This window comes from Callithrix jacchus, chromosome 16, assembly GCF_049354715.1.
Source record: "Callithrix jacchus isolate 240 chromosome 16, calJac240_pri, whole genome shotgun sequence".
NCBI lineage: Eukaryota > Metazoa > Chordata > Mammalia > Primates > Cebidae > Callithrix > Callithrix jacchus.
This window is the reverse complement of record NC_133517.1, coordinates 4672446-4689765: the sequence shown is the minus strand read 5'-3', so window position 1 is coordinate 4689765 and position 17320 is coordinate 4672446. Positions and strand designations below refer to the sequence as shown.

The 17320-nt window shown below is 42.3% G+C and overlaps 1 protein-coding gene and 1 pseudogene across 8 annotated transcripts in view; both read left to right on the top strand.

The window, feature by feature from the left end:
• Positions 1-17320, top strand: part of SNTG1 (syntrophin gamma 1) — a 924527-nt gene that overhangs the window by 56648 nt on the left and 850559 nt on the right. The gene's annotated exons all lie outside the window — the stretch shown is intronic.
• LOC108588609 (uncharacterized) overlaps positions 1-17320 on the top strand; it is a 38764-nt pseudogene extending 21444 nt beyond the window's left edge. The window contains exon 1 of the transcript XR_013528225.1: positions 1-17320. This exon is cut by the window's left edge and continues 21444 nt beyond it. The product of XR_013528225.1 is annotated as an uncharacterized LOC108588609 (transcript).

Here is a 17320-nt window from a genome sequence, read left to right as displayed (position 1 = left end):
CCAGTCCTAAGTTAGAAAACCCTCTTCATCCTGAACCATTACCACCTCCTTGATTTTCCCTTCCTCAGGAAGCAAAGCGCCAAGACATCTGCCCACAGCCTGTGCTGTGTGAACAGTTTGCTGAAAACACCCTGCCAGGATTCAGATAAACAGGAGATCAGAGACTAATGTTGGAAAATGCCTTTTGGCACATTGCTCAACTCTGATCTTGGCATGGCTGATTTTGTTTTGGTTGATGTCTTGGGCTTTCAGTGTTCATTTTCACACTGCTGTTTCAAAATTTTATTTTATTTTTTGAATCATAGTTTGTTAGGACTTGGTTTGTATTACTATTCCAACGCAGTCGTGTTTTTCTTTTTGTATTTCGTATGTTCTCCGGAAAAGTAAGTCACTGGTCTTGCTTCTTCGCCGTGCGGGAACTTTCCTGACCGATCAAGCGTTGCCTCCACAGTTTGCTCCTCCCCGTTCTGCCAGCTGGGTGGAATTCGGTCCATTGCGAACAGGTTGAGATTTTGTTTACTGCACGCTACTGGTCTTTGCCACTGTACCTTGTGATGACTTTTTAATCTCAAATGCATAGTAGCAATGCCATCAACAGCTCCCACTTTATTTCAGTGAGTCTATAAATTTCGTAAAAATAGAACATCACAGGGACTTCATTTTCTTCTCTGTTTTCCATAGCGGATGTGATAAAACATGTGTTTGTAAATCTTTTCAATTTGGAAAGACTTTTTCTTCGTCTTCCCACCAATGTCTGATCTGTTAAAACTTATGCATAAAATGAGATAAATAGCTTGAATCAAATCCATTAAATTCCCAGAAGTTATTTTCAACTCAATGCAAGTTAAATTAAATAACATGTATGCCTCACACAAGTCACAGCACCTGTTCATAGTAGGCACTCAGTGTGATGGATGTGTCAGCTTGGCTAGGCCACCGTACCTAGGTATTTGGTTAACCATTATTCTAGATCTTTCTGTGAAGGTATTTTTTAGATGAGATTAGTGTTTGAATCGGTAGTCTTCGAGTAAAGCAGATTACTCTTCGTAAGGATAGCCCACATCTCATCAGTTGAAGACCTTGAGAAAATAAGACTGGCTCCCCACAAGGAAGGATGAAGTTTTGCCATGTACTGCCTTCAGGCTCATGCTGCCGTAGTATCAACTCTGCCCTGGGTCTCCAGCTATCAGCTTAAGCTGCAGATTTTAGAGCTGTCATTCTCCACAGCTGCAGGACCACATGAGCCAATTTAATCTCTCTCTAGTTCTCCTTCTCTCTAAATAGATAGCCAAGGTAGACTGATGGGTCAATGATACGTAGCTAGATAAATAGGTCGAGATTGTATAGCTAGGTGGATGATAGACAGGCAGCATCATGCATGTATTCTATCCACTCTGTTTCTCTGGAGAATGCTGACAGTTACTGACAGTTGGTTTAGTCCTTTCTCACCATGTGGGAAACCTCTGGAACAGGTGTGTTATACTCACTTTCACCTTGTTTAGGCATATTTGTTGAAATGGAGTTGCCCCTTTCTCGGTTCTGTATTTTTATTCTATTTTCTTTTTTCAGCCAACACTCTGATATTTATCCAGTTTAATGATAGTAGGTATTCATAAGTTATGCCCTTGATGCACCGAAGTGCCAAAACATTGTCTTTGTTACCTCCAAGATGGATGGAATTATGCTCAGTGTAATCTTAAAGTTTAGTAGATTTCGTTTTTCCTATGATAGTCATGTACGGCACATGAAATATTATCAAGCCACATTAGTAACAGAATTTAATATACATTAGCATTTATTTGTACAGCAATTATTAAGGCAAGTTAAAATTAGTGGCATACAGAGCAGGATAGGGCATGGGGGATCTCTGGCCTTTATTTTCAGTTAAAACAGAACATTGAACTGAGACTACTGTTTTATGAAATGTCTAGCATGACACTTGGCACTGGCTGCACTCCATCATCTATTAAGTTGTCATGATTTACCTATCATTGTTATATGCTGTGAATTCTGTTTATATCTGTGGGGGTGATAAAAGTCAGCTGCAGCCAGGTGCAGTGGCTCATGCCTGTAATCCCAGCACTTTGGGAGGCCGAGGCAGGCAGATCATGAGGTCAAGAGATCAAGACCATCCTGGCCAACATAGTGAAACCCTGTCTCTACTAAAAGTACAAAAATTATCTGGGCATGGTGGTGTGTACCTGTAGTCCCAGCTACTCGGGAGGCTGAGGCAGGAGAGTTGTTTAAACCCAGGAGGCGGAAGTTGCAGTGAGCCGAGATCACGCCACTGCACTCCAGCCTGGTGCCAGGTGACAGAGCAACACTCTGTCTCAAAAAAAAAAAAAAAAAGTCAACTGCAACAGGCTACGCATAAATTTAGCAGTAAGGACACCGTTCTCCTGCAGACCCTAACAAATCTAGTACAGACGGAGTCACTCAGGAGATGATGGTGACAATGAGGATGAGGATGCCATCTAACAGTCCTTTTCAGAGACTTGCCTGATGCCCTGCGGGACATGTACAAAGCAACTGAGGCCTGGATGTATCTGCTAACGCAACAACCGGCTGCCTAATCAGTCTGTGCTCCTCCCAAGAACATTGCACTCTGATTCTCATGTTACTCACCTTAACAAACAGAAAACGAATTCAGAAATGAATAACTGATCTTATCAGTGGAAGCTCAAGAGAATTCTGCTCTGGACACCAGGGCAATAATCTCTACGGAAATGTGAGATCTCAGCAAGCAGACACTGGGTTGCTTTTAGCTGCTAAACGTGGATGTTGTTATGTGTCTTGATTGCTCCAGCCTACCTAGCCCCATCAGAAAGGTTCCATTTTAGATAACAAAATCTTTTTCATGAAAATAGTACAAATAGGGCCCACTCTGGATTTTGCAGTTTCAAAGACATTTAAAACCAAATGACATATTACAAATTTTAGTTCTCATCCTCCCCCTTTTCCCCCTTTATCTTTTTTTTCCCAAATGTCATTTCTAATAATTCAGTATTTTTTTAAATCTTCCTCCTGTGATCTTTCATCTCCTTTCATTTTACCTTTTCTTTTAGCCTATATGGAAATTAAAGTGAGCCCCTTTCCTGAGTTTCTGCTGTTTCCGTGTTTTATGCTGGACTTTCTCATGCCTCCCCTTCATCTACACAACTGAGTTTGTGCATCTTCCTTCCCGTAACTTCTTTTGTTGCCAGTATATTCAGCATGTAATGTTCATCTCTGGAATATATCTGGCTTCTATTTCCGATTCCGTTTCTACTTACTCAGGTCTCTCTTTGCTTCTCTGCTTCTCTCGTCTCTATTGGGAAAAGCTGAGAAAGAAAATAGGAGCCTGTCTATTTGGGAGTGAAGTTTTGATAAAGTTGCTTCTTTCACGCCTCAGTTTCTGTCTCTGTGAAAAGGTATATTTATAGATATTAGGTCACGGAACCATTGTAAATTTGTTGATTTGTACGGGAAATATAGTCAGTACTTTAATGTTTAGTTACCATTTTTGTTTTTCCTGTTTAAAAAAGTCTATTGCTTATTGCAGTCTTTTTTTTTTTTTTTTTTTTTGAGACAGAATCTTACTCTGTCCCTCAGGCTAGAGTGCAGTGGTGCAATGTCTGCTCACTGCAACCTCTGCCTCCCAGATTCAAGTGATTCTCTTGCCTCAGCCTCCCAAGTAACTGGGACTATAGGCACTCGCCACCATGTCCAGCTCATTTTTGCTTTTTTTTTTTTGAGACAGAGTTTCTCTCTTGTTTCCCAGGCTGGAGTGCAATAGCGCGATCTTGGCTCACCGCAACCTCCGCCTCTTGGATTCAGACAATTCTCCTGCCTCAGCCTCCTGAGTAGCTGGGATTACAGGCACGCACCACTGTGCCCAGCTAATTTTTTATATTTTTAGTAGAGATGGGGTTTCACCATGTTGACCAGGATGGTCTCGATCTCTTGACCTCGTGATCCACCCGCCTCAGCCTCCCAAAGTGCTGTGATTTCAGGGGTGAGCCACCGTGCCTGGCCTTAATTTTTGCTTTTTCTTAGTAGAGGCAGGGTTTCACATTGCTGGCCACTCTGGTCTCGAACTCCTGACTTCAAATGATCCACCCACCTTGGCCTCCCAAAGTATGGGGATTATAGCCTTGAGCTACCATGCCTGGCCTATTTCAGTTTTTCACTAAAACACGTATTTAAATTATTTAAATAATTTATTTTCATTTTACTTTAATTCCATTAGTAGTGAATTTGTAATCAAGAATGGGTATGATGACTTGTGAAATTTTCCTTTACTACATAGGCCTATTTTTCTGGGCTACTTTGTGTATACCTTGCATATATTAAATAATAAATTGTTTGATGGTTAAATTGCAATGAATAGAGGTTTCTGTAAATTTAGTGCCATATCACAAATTTGCTAGCAAGAGTTCTTTCAATAATCTGTAAACAGTTTCAAGAAAATATTTTTGGGTTCTCTTTGATCTTTGGAGGGCACTAATGCCAGGAATAATAACAATAGCTTATACTCACTGTGGCCCAGGCATTGCCCTAAGGGCTTAAGGGTTGTATAATGCTCAGAGAAGTCCCGTGAAGCTGGACCAGTTGTGATTTTTGTTTCACAAATGAAAAAAACCTGTTGGACAGTAAAGGTTATTTCTTGCCCCAAGTCACATGGTTAATGGCAAGAAAAGGGGGCTTAAAGAGTGCCTGTTTGAGTCTGGAGTCCGTCTTCAGCATGCAGAGAGCCTGTTCTCAGGGAGCTTACAGTCTCTTCTCAGTATGGTGTTTGTCACATGCAACATAGCTATGTGTTCCGTCTTTTTTACGTATTATGAAATCTACTCCCGCAGGTACGACACTGGGAAGTTTTCTGTTTTACCTTTTACCTTGGTAGACACATTCACTCATTGTGCATTCGTCGTGATGCAAGTTTTTCAACTGATGAAGTCTTTACTTTTCATTGATTTTTGTTCTCAATTTTTGTTAATTTATTATAATATATAAACTTCATTTAAGTTTTAATTGGTGAGTTTGGACAGCAATAAATTTCTGCAGAGGGAAAGTTTACGCTTTTCTCAATCTGCCTTCACCATGAGAGTGCCAGGTGCCTGAGTTCAGCCTTTTCTCTGAAACAGCTCTTTCATTTGTAGTGAGAATTGATAAGTGTTAATTATCACTGAAAGTGAGATTAAAGCAGGGAAAAGTTCCATTAAGAAGAATTAATCACTAGGTTGGCATTTAATGGAAAGTTCTTAAGCAAATAATAAGAGGCCATGAGCATCTTATTACATCTCGTTACTGACATTTGCAGTTGAAGATCATGATTACCAAAGTAATCTGGCTTTATAGCAGCCTGTCCTCCCTGTCCCCAGAAGTGTGTGCTTTTCCACATAGATTTAAGAGTCAGGGTATTACCCTCGGTCTTGGATGCACCTGTCAGGATCTTGCAGCACATCAGAGAATCACTCTATTATCTTCCAAGTGCACGCATGCTTCCTCTACACCTGGAGAACAGTCTTTGTTTTTTTCTGCAAATAAACACGTGGTCTTTTCAGTATGTATTTATGTCACTATAACCATTGGAAGAAAAGATTTGGGGCAGAAGAAGGAAGAAAAAACGCATTTTGTTCTTCTAGTTTCTTTGTGTCCAAAGCCATTGCCCGCATCCGTCATTGACTCTGATGATTTGAAGTGTGCCCCAAATGTCTCGTGCACTCACTAAAATGCAACACATTTGCTTATGGAATTCCAGCACCTTCTCTTTCCCCCCAGACATGGTGTATTTTGTCTTATGTAGAGATTTATCAACTTTTTTGACTTTTGCTTCTTATGTCTTGAGAATTTCCAGTAAAGAACAGATGTAAAAGTATTTTACCCGGTAAGTTGGCGCAGAGTCTGACACTGCATTTATTTCTTAGTTCCAAAATTTTCATAGGATCTAAAATGCAAAGCTTCAGATTGGATGCAATACTAAAAGACTGCAAAGTGAATCAAGCATGGCTCTTTCCCCGAAAGGACTTGTAGTAAAGTTTTCAGGTTTCTACATGCAAAAGACATCTCTTCATTCAGAGGAAATGACATTGATTTGGGAGGATCAGATGTAGCTTTCAAGATGCGGGTTATACCAAAAATATAGACCCTTATTCTTCCACATAGACCAAAGGTATAGCTGGAAGAATAATGAAGACTTCCCCATGAAAGAGAGGACCTCCCAGGCAAATAAGAGACAATTTGTTTCCTGAAATTAAATCATGATTATTTACAGGCATTATGTTCCAGAGTTCCAGAAAACCGCAAGGCAGAGACATTCAGGTAGAACTGGGGGTGACTGATCTTTCCCTTGGACTGAGGTGCGCTCCAGGCAGAGGGCGAGGCTGACGCAGAAGAATATCAATCAGGCTGCATTTAAAACTCCGGGACTTGAGTGCCAAGTAAAGGAGTCTGGATAAAATCGGGAGGAACGGGAAAGAGAGGATGTTTTTGAGCTTTGAAAACATTAATTGGGAATTTGTGTGTCAAATGAATGGGAGGCAGAATGACAGACACATTAGGTGATAGCGCATTCACAGGAAGGTAACTAACGGCTTGGTGGCTTGTATGTGTGCTGCTTCACTCAAGGTCTTCTGCACTGATTATTTTTCTTTTTAATGAGGTGGTGAATAATGTCTTAAAAGGCTTGATTTACTTTTAAAATTATTTTCTTTTAACTGTTTATGTCTGTAATAATTCAGAGAGAGGCATTAATGCCAGGACACCTTGGAGTTGCTTCACCACGGTCTGCCGTAAACTGCTACATGGGAAGTAGTAGAATTTACAAAATTCTCAAAAGCAAATTTATTTTAATTCACTTAGTTTTTTTTGGTTTTTTTTTTTGGAGTCTTGCTCTGTAACCAATGCAATGGGTCAATCTGGGCTCCCGCCAACCTTCACCTCCTGTGTTCAAGCATCTCTTGCCTCAGCTTCAGAGTAGCTGGGATTACAGGCACTCCCCAAATGCCCAGCTAATTATTGTATTTTTAGTAGAGACCAGGTTTCACCATGTTGCTCAGACTGTTCTCAAACTCCTGACCTCAGGTGAACCACCCTCCTTGGCCTCCCAAAGTTCTGGGATTACAGGCAAGAACCACCATGCCCAGCCATTCACTTAATTTTTAAAGTTACGTTCTTTACATATGGTCACGTAGGGTGGGGTCAGATTAAAGAAGAGAGATTGCCTCACTATCAAAACAACAATGGCACATGGTTCAATTCCAGGTTACAGATTTGAAAAGCTGCTATTTCTTCTTCCCTCTTCCTCAGTCACACTCCAAATGCTGTTATAGATTCATGCTGCTTTTTGACAGTGAAATCAAAGGCTTGTGTGTGTGTGTGTGTGTGTGTGTGTGTATTCAGGATGGTGTGCTAGTGAGTCCTTACAAAACAAGACTGTCTCATGGTTTTTATTACTTATTTTACTCTAACTGCCACTACCAATACTTATTCAAGGAGACATTGAGATTAATCCTAGGGTGACTGGAGAATAGGATTGGCGGAAAGAATGCAACTTTTGCACTGGTTGGCCTCTTACTACTAAAGGGTTTCGGTGATTTGACAATTCCAGTAATCCCTCTGTATCTCACCGTCTGGCACAATTTCACAGTGCCTGCTTGATGGGTAAGAGGTACTACGAGGTCATCACCAGGAAATTTCAGCACCAACAAACAACTTCAGCAATTGCTTGTGCCTAGCGGGTAGGGCTGCAAACAGACACGTGCACTGAGATATGTTTTAGATACACCTGTACTTCCTGCTGCACAGTTTTAAATTCTTTCAGTGATGCACGGATGTCCAGCTGCATTATTTTTAGTTCATTCGACATCTAGCATGTAGTGAACTTGTCTGATCTGAACAGCGCTTCTCTGACAGGGACAAATACAGTTGCTTTCATTATTGTTTCTTCCCTTCAGCTTCCAAAATAATCAATAGCAAATTACCCATTTCATTTCAGAAATAGCTATTTGCTCCCTTGGAATCCAAATGACATTGAGATGTTTTGCTTTTTTTCTTTACTCCATAATATCTCCGACCAAGTAGAGGGTCAGAGAAGGTTATAACTTACGTAGCTCTAACTCTCGTGTCTCTAGAGAAGAACATTGTGCTGTCCTAAATTCCGCAGCTAGTGAGACCGGCAAACCACTTATTTTTAATGCTAGAGACTCCTTTCTCCCACCTTGAATAGTTGGCAGCTGTGTTTAGCGAATGATGCCAGATCTAAGCAAAGCTGACTTAAAGTCCAGGGAAGCTGGGAGACTAGTGGCACTGTGAATGCGCATAGGACTCAGTGCCCAGCTGGGTTCAGACTACAGGAGTCTGGCTGAGATCCAGATGAGATGAAGTTTACTGCTTCATTTTGGTGAGTCTCAGCGTTCGTTAATATGCATCAGTGTGTTTACACTTATAGAATTAAAAATATCTGAAGCAAGGAATAAAAGTGGAAAAACCGTAAATAATGGAGAAAAGAGCATTCCTTTTCATTGGGCATAGATCAGATCAGTCGAACTTAGAACTTTAGAATAAAATTGCAGATACAGAGGTCAAGAAAGGAATATTTGGAGAAAATAAAAATAAAACAACAATGATAAATTCTGATACCATTTATTTGATAACATATAACAATTCATTCCAACAAAGCATCCTTCTACAGCACAATAGGAACTGCATTAAGTTCTGCGCTTTCATTCAAATTAAATAACAGAAGATTCTTGATGCCCCGAATGCCTTCTTAGAGGAAATCATATCAACATTGTACTATAAACCCCAATTTTTTTGTTGTTAGAATGTTAGGCTGCTTCCTCCTTGAATTCATTAAGATTATCAATCATTTCAAGTTTTCGCTTTTTTATGCTAAGAAGTATGCTGTTTTCCAAAGAGAATGAACGCATGTAACACAATTTCAAATCGTCCATCTGCCTTCTTTTCCTATCTGGTGCACAAGCCACAGCTCCATTAGCAAGACATCATAACTATAGCCTGATAAAATGAATTCCCCAAAATCACCGCAGAGTTTTAATCTTTTCCAAATGGTGATCCACAAAATGCAGCAGCCACAATAATATTCAATTAGGGAGCACGGATACGTTACTAGCCCTCCATGTTGTAGACGGTGCCTTTACATATTTTATCAGCTTCTTTGGACTTCTCAAAAATTCCATGAGATAAGCAGATAAAGCATGATTAAAACGTCTCTTTTCCAGAAGAGGAATCTACATGCCCAAGGACACATAACATGCGGTGAAATTATCCTCAGATTTTTTTTTTGAGACCGAGTTTCGCTCTTGTTACCCAGGCTGGAGTACAATGGCGCGATCTCGGCTCACCGCAACCTCCGCCTCCTGGGTTCAGGCAATTCTCCTGCCTCAGCCTCCCGAGTAGCTGGGATTACAGGTGTGCGCCACCATGCCCAGCTAATTTTTTGTATTTTGAGTAGAGACGGGGTTTCACCATGTTGACCAGGATGGTCTCGATCTCTTGACCTCATGATCCGCCCGCCTCGGCCTCCCAAAGTGCTGGGATTACAGGCGTGAGCCACCGCACCTGGCCCCTATCCTCAGATCTTTAACTTCAAATTTCTTGTTCTTTCTACTATTTTTCAAGATGAGTGCAAAAGGGATTATTTTTCTTTTGGTGTCACAAAAGGCCCTGACCTGGGCATTGGGAGAACACAGTCCTCACGTACGAGATCAGCAATTTGTATAGGCTGTGTGACCTTGTGATTCCCTACATTAACTGTAAAATGAAGGCTCTGAACTAGATCATTTTAAGTACTTACAGCTATAAAATCCAATGACTCTATTAAAATAATGTAAGAAGCTTCAGGAAAAAAATGCATCTACAATAGATTTTATTGCTGAAAGTTTCCCAGAATGTATCCTGCAAATTGCAAACTACAGTGCCACGTATGTTAATATATATTATGGCATAAAAGAATTTTGTGGGTGATTTGGTTTTGGGAAATGCAGAATGATACAAAATTAGGCACCATCTCGTTATGGTAGGGCTTCTCCTTGACTTTCACATTCCAACTGCAGAGTGAAACTAGAGAAGGAACATGGACAGCGCACACGTCCAGGCAGCTTTCAGGGACATGTCCATGGGAACGACGGTCCAGCAAGGGCTGTCTGAGAAAAGCTGTCATGTCCTAACTGTCAGCGATCGTTCTCAATGGCAAATCATGACATCTCCTGATATCTCCTCTCTTCCGAATGGACCTTGAGGTGGCTACGGGCTGTGTTTTAAAGACATATTTGGTGGAATAAAATTTAAAGACGTTTCTTAATAAATATAACTACAAACTAAACTTTTACACTGCCTTAATTCTTAAAACCTCAACTGTCAAGATTATTCGGCAATATTCAAGAGAGCTTTTCATTCTTCTTCACTTATGGAAGTGCTGGATAAAAGGATTTCTGACATTTCTTAGAATTTCATGCTAGGAATACCTGATTATCTTCGCTTGTTTGCTTGTTGATGTTGATATGATACAAAGCTATTGGAGAAAGGTTCCCAAGGTTCATGTTTTCATTAATTGGCACAACGTGCACAGTAGCACTTGCCTTCAGGATCACTGGAGCTGCGCAGGGTTGTCGAGTTGGCACGCAGTCTCTACAATCTGATAATGTTTTTTTCTTATTACTGTTTCAGGATGAGAGATGAAGCTGATCTGAATGCTTTTGACATCCATGGGCCTTGCAAAGTAGCTCTCCAATAACCATAGCAGACAGGTTCACTCCACACATAAATCATAGGTAGTCCACAAGAAGGGGACTATTACTTTCAGTTTGAGAAAAGATTTCTCTTGTTTTAAAGCAGTATGACTGTGTGCCTGCAAGACTTTCAAAAACACATATATACATGTGTAAAGGCTCCATTCTTGATATGTAATTTTAACAATTTTTGTCTTTGAGGCAAAGTAATGGGATTGAGAATCTGTTATATTGACTTTTCTCAGCATTTTTTCCTATTTATTTATTTTCATGTTGGTGGTGAATTACGTGAAATTGACTTTCATTTGTGTTTTCAATGAACACCTAGTTTTGCTAACTACATTTGCTCCCTGAGTTAGTTATTCTTCTTATTTTTATTTCAAAAACTGGGATGGAGAAAGCATTGGAAAGAAGTCCTACTGCTATTCTTGAAGCTATTACTAATGTTGAGACGCGCGTCTCAATTCACTGCAGAAGCAGTGGTTCATCCAGAAGTGGTTCATCCAGAAGTACCTTGCAATCAGTGACACATTTAATTAGATCCTATATCTTTTTTGAGAAAAGCAAAGCCTGATGTAAAGGCTCAGTGTGTGTATATTTGTGGCGAAAATAGAAAGGACTAGAAAAAGAAGCTTTCCTTGTTTTTGTGAAGTGATGTTTACGTGAAATTAAGTGCTTTAGACACAAACAGAAAGCACTGGATGGCAAGTCACCAACTTATTCTCTCTGTTTTTGCATTTTTATATTTCTTCTAAAAATGTACATATTTCTTGATTTCTGCTAGGTCTGTGGGGCTGAATAAGGCAGACAGTTCCCTACTTTTATAAAACTTTCATAGGAGTGTTTGTGTTTGGGAGGATAGAAGGAACAGGAAATAAGAAACAGAAATAGCCTGCAGAGTGTCCCTGCGTGTTTGTCAGAGAATATTTAAATGTCATGCAAAAAGAAAAGCGACTTAAATTTGTCCAGGGAAGCCTTCTCTGAGGAGTGAATTTTAAACTGAGATGTAATTGACAGAACAAAACCAACCATACCAGGATTGGGAGAAGATTTACCAGCAGAGCAGAGGCGCCCAGGTAGGAGTGAGCCTGCAGGTTAAGGGAGCCGAGAGAAGGGAGTGCAGAGTCCTGATCATACAGGAAACTATGAATCCAAAGAGAGAAATGCTCCTCAAATTCTGGGTACAGCGGGAAGCCACCAGCATATTTTAAGCCAGATTAAATGGCATGCTTTCCTTGGTTTTGAAGAGATCATTCTGCCTAGTATGTACAAAGAGGAACTGTAGACAGAGGACAGCAGCTCAGAGACTGAGGTGGGCTTGTCTTGGTGACCATGGGCAGAGGCTGACAATTTGCAGTGCTGGTGAGCAAAAATGGACGTATTTCAGGCTGTGATTCCATGTTTTAATAATTAGGTGTGGGAAGGCACAGTCATTGCTCTTCTTCCAAGAGAAGAGCGACCATTCTGAGAGGGAAGGTGGGTGGGAAGTGGAGAGCTCAGAGGAGTGTCTGCAAGACGAACTACGGATGAATGACAGCTCTCGGCAAGCTGAAGCACACTCAGTAGAGAAAAGTGGGCATGAGGCGGCAACGCATCGTTAACTTCTGGTGCTAGACCCAGACACGATTGAGACTATTTTCTTCAGAAATTAAAAAAAGACCAGGCAAATGAAGCACTTAAGAAAATGTAGGGACTGTGCTTTTTTTCATTCCCACCTTGAACACAGTGCTGTGTGTGAAGCTGGGAAGGGTGTGAAAGGGTCGTTTTGAGATTTCTCCCACCGACGCACTTGCAAGATCAGCGACATCTCTGAGACCCAGCCCCGTGCCCTCACTAGTCAGGTCTCATCTTTCTATGCTGAATTCATTATTTTTATCTTTTAAAATCAGAACATTTTCCAAAGAAAAGTTAAGTAGGGAAACAGCAGAGCAACAGAAGCCTCCGAAGGGAAGCATGCCGGTGAAGATCCTGTTAGGGTTCACTTACCTTCCCTCAAACGAAGACAAAAACAGACCAGAAACTCTTTAGTCCAGTGTCCTTTTCTCATACTGTCTCTGCCACCACCAGGGCCCTCTCACTGTCATCCTCTCCTTTGGAGGATATTCACGCTTCACTGGAACGACCCTCTGGTGGCCTGCTGTGCCTTCCAACCCCACACGCTGAGGGTCAGGGCTCCTCTTGGAAGCTTGTTACATACGCTGGCCTGTGCAGGGCTGTGGCTTGGCTGTGAATCTGCTTCTATCATGTTGGTCTTTCTCATTAGATGAGCTGGTTTTGGAGGGCAGGAGTGAGCTTCTCACAAATTTGGAGGAGTGTACCGTGTACCTGGTTGTCTAACCATGCCCAGGGTCTACAGCCTCTCTCTACACTGATTCTTCAAAGGTTTCACCCTGTCTTACATTCCCCCTTTCCATTGTCGGTCTTGTCATAGGCGGATGATGGAAAGGGGAAGGCTTCCTAGCAAGGGCTGATGAAAGATAAAGTCAGAAGATCCGAAGTCAAGGTGACACACCCAGTCTCTGTAGCACAGATGCCACGTCCTGAACACTGCTTGGGCGTTACATGGTCCTCAGCTGGCTTCCCAAGAAAGCTGCTTACTAGATTTGTGACCATGAGCAGAGAGTTTCCATATCTTTATAAGGGGTAATAATAGCACCCCACATCACAAAGATGCTTGGAGGATCATCTGTGAGTACCTGCGAAATGCTTCCTACTGTCCTGTAGCCAACCCAGCTCACAACTGTTTACTCGACGTAATCGACGTTGGGATGTTGAAAGGTAGGTGGCCCTTTTCTTCAAAGCCGCTCCTCTCTTTTATATGGTCATGAGCTGCTGGGATACAAAACGGTTTGGAGCAACTAGTTACCCAAGTTAGACTAGAATGTACCGAGAGAGAGAGAAAGAGAAAGAAACAGGAGGAGACAGAAGAGAGGGGGACGAGGAGAGAGAGTGAAGAAGAGAACTGCGCTAGAATGGAATGAGGTAGTCAGGAGCTAGTCAATGACCAAAGGGGAAGGAAGGAAAGCAGTGCAGGCAAATGCAAATGCAGCCACGGCAGAAACCCAGTGGGCTGGAATACATCAACAGAGAAGTGTCCTGCAGCTGTGCAGGGTGCCGCCATCTAAAACAGCATGCGCGGCCGTCATTCATGGCCGTGACCACTGAAGTGGCTCAAAGGTGGCTTTGTACCTACACAATGGGCTTGGTTTGATTTTTTGAACATACAATTAAATTTATTGTTGTTATTGTAAAGGTCCGTGTTTCATTTAATAGTCTACCCTAAAGATGAGGACATCATTTAACACACTTAAATTCAAATGAAGTAGTAATGAAAATAAAAATGAGAAGAGCCATTTTATTGAGAATTTAGCTGAGCTGGGCGGTTACTTTCTTTCCCTCCGTTATCCAATGTTGAACTCTGCACAGCAGGTTCTATATTTACGTTCCTTTTAGAAATGAGGAAACGGATGTTTAAGAAGTTGAGGAACATCCTAAAATCCTCCAGTTATTAGCTGACTTCAGGATTCAGTCCTGGGTCTGCCCGATCTGACATCAGTGTCCCTAACCACTATCTTAGGAAGAAAATATAGAAGATGTGAATAAATGTAATCTTCTTCTACAGCTGGGTAAAACCACAAGCTGAAAGAATTGACACCATAGTGTAGGAATTCTTCCCTGGGCAAGCTGAAAATCATTCTATTTCAGTACATTGAAAGGCTTCACTCTGTTAAGGTTTTGGAGAATGAATGAATTTGGTAGTGTAACCACCAGGCAAGGGAGGACTGTCTCTTATGGCTTGGCAATGAGCAGGAGGCACAGACGCTTTTGGGGTGGTGCAGCCGCGCGGAGTGCGCCTGGGACTGGGGGTGCGCCTGGGACTGGGGGTGCGCCTGGGACTGAGGGTGCGTCTAGGACTGAGGGTGCGCCTGGGACTGAGGGTGCGCCTGGGACTTCATAGGCCCCGCACCGCCTCCTGCCCCGCGCACGGGTGGGCCCGGAACTCCTATCCCTGTTTGAGCAGGCGCGCGTCTCTCCAGCAGCTCCTAAACAGCTCTGTGTATGTCCTATCCCCAAAGTGTGTGGCTCATGGTCAGGTTCTGTGCTGGTGATGACAATGGGTTCTTTGTTTGGGTGGGATCATTTTCATCTGCTGACCCTTCTGCGCAACCTTTGCTCTCCCACCTCGTCCCTTCCTCCGCCTGCCTGCACACCGAAGTCCTCGGTCTCCCTCATTCTCTGGTTCTCGGCTTGGTCTGGCTGGGGGCTTCTCGCCCAGCTTGTCGTGGCCCTCGAGGGCCATCGCGTCTCGGTTGAAAGGCCGGTCTCTGCAGACTGCAGGCTGTCTGCGGACAGGACCGGGCCCGTCCAGGGTCTCCCCGCCCGCCCTCGGAGCCGGCTCCAGGTATCGGCTGAATGTTCCCAGGGACCCGCGGCCCAGCAGTGCTGAGCTGCTTATGTGTCGGCTGTTTACAGCTGTGCGTGCGTGTGTGTGCAGGGATACAGCCAGGCAGATGCACGTGGTTATTTATATCTTCAGATTGTTTCTGTGGGGAAAATTCCAACCTGGTCAACGAGCTTGCTGTGGAAAAACAGTCACTGTACCCATACAGACGCCACAGCATTCTCCCCATGTATTTGACAGGCCCACCCGTATTGTATTGTCGGGGGAAAGGAGGTAGCAGCCTCTTTGAAATGCAGGGACAGAGCAAGTGATTAAGGAAGCGCACCCAGCAGGGGCTTTTCTGTCCCTTTGCTCTGGTTATTCGGACAAGTACATTTTGCATCTACATTTTATAGACAATCACCTTAAATTTTCATTTTCCATTGCTGTTGAACTGTGGATATCATGTCAGATCTTAAATTATATTCCTTATTTTTATATTTAACTGTGGTCAAATACACCTTCGACTCTTTAAGTATCCGGTTCAGTAGTGTTGAGCACGCCCACGTGGCTGTGCAACAGCTCTCCAGAACTCTCCGATCGTGCAAAACAGGCAGCGCTCCTATTTGTGCATCAGCTCCCCATTCCCAGCTCTCCCCCAGCGCCTGGCAGCCACCATTCTACCTTCTTTCTCTACGGATTGCATTACTCTGGATACCTCTTCCTATTTTTATTATAGCCTGCTTGACGTGGTAAGGAACTCAAATGTTTGGGCCAGTAGCAATTCTCCCCTCTACAGGCTGACATTCCACTGGTAGCTTCAGCTGTAGCAGATGGAGCCCTGGGCTCTCCTGACTTGCTCATGTGCTTATAGGCACACAAAATTCCCTGCTCCCCAGTTTCTGCCTGCATCATGAATTCCTCAATATCCCTGCCCCAGGGCTTCCTGCTTTTTCTCCTCACATGACTTCCTGTATACGCCTCTGCAAATAAAAAAAAAAAATAATATATATATATATATATATATGTGTGTGTGTGTGTGTGTGTGTGTGTGTGTGTGTGTGTATTTTGTCTCATAACCTGGGGCAAAGCTTTGCTGCCTCTTGGCTCCCCAGCACACTTCACTCATAAGCACAGTGTATTCCTGAGTTAAAAAAAAATCAAATCAAATAAATTGCACTTTCATATTATACATTATAATTGAGTGTGGTAGAAATAAAATTCAATTTCAGGTACTTTCGGTATGTGACTCTGGAGTTTGTACCGAAGAAGTAAAAATTCAATAAAAAATATCTTTAGGGAAATGTGTTTTTAAGCCTTCTAGACACTTAAAGCTAATTTTTGGTAAGGGTTCATTCACAAATTGTACACTCTTATGATTTCTATTCATAGCTTTCTCACTCTTGCTTAAAAAATCTTTTCTTAGAGAAAGGTTTTTCCAATAAAAACAGAATGAATCTTCATTCATCAATCTCTTCTCTGTAAGTGCCCTTCCGAGCCCCATGAACACGGAGGAGAGTGAAGACCAGTGAGGCTCCTTAGGGAGCTAAATAATAGATGCAGGTAAGTGTCTAACATCTATGCAGACTAGGTTCCTGATAAACATTGAATTGAATCTCCTGGCAGGCCACGGTATTAATCTGAGGAGAAGGAAAGCCATGTGTGTTGAAAGGGGAAGTATCACAGAACAGAAGCAAGAAATAGTACCTGAAGTAACCTTAGCAATAATAGCCTAAAAGCAAAGAAGCAAAGTCGAGATGGGGGTGAAAAGTAAGCTGGCACCAGAGACCCCTGTGAAAGACTCATAATTAGAGGCTCCACAGGAGGTAAATGTAAATACAGAGCCTCAGTCTCCTGTGGCCTCAGGTTTAGAAACTTTGCCCATGGTTGCTAGTCCATGAAAGTCACTGTTTCCTTTATTTGGGAGGCAGGCTAGACTGACATGATAAAGAACCTGGACTCTGACATTTAGATTTACAGTAGTGCACTATTGTTTGTAAGGGCATTATTGATTGGAGTAGGGCAAAATGATGGGCCAACATAATTTGATTCAGCCTATCTGTATTTTGATCACTTGTCTGTCTGCCACCAACAACGAAATGGGACTTTAGGAAAGCAGATATGGCTATCATTACATCCTGTTATAGGAAGTGAATAAAAGTGAATCATTTTATCATTTACAGGTGATCAGTAATAGTTGCAATAACAC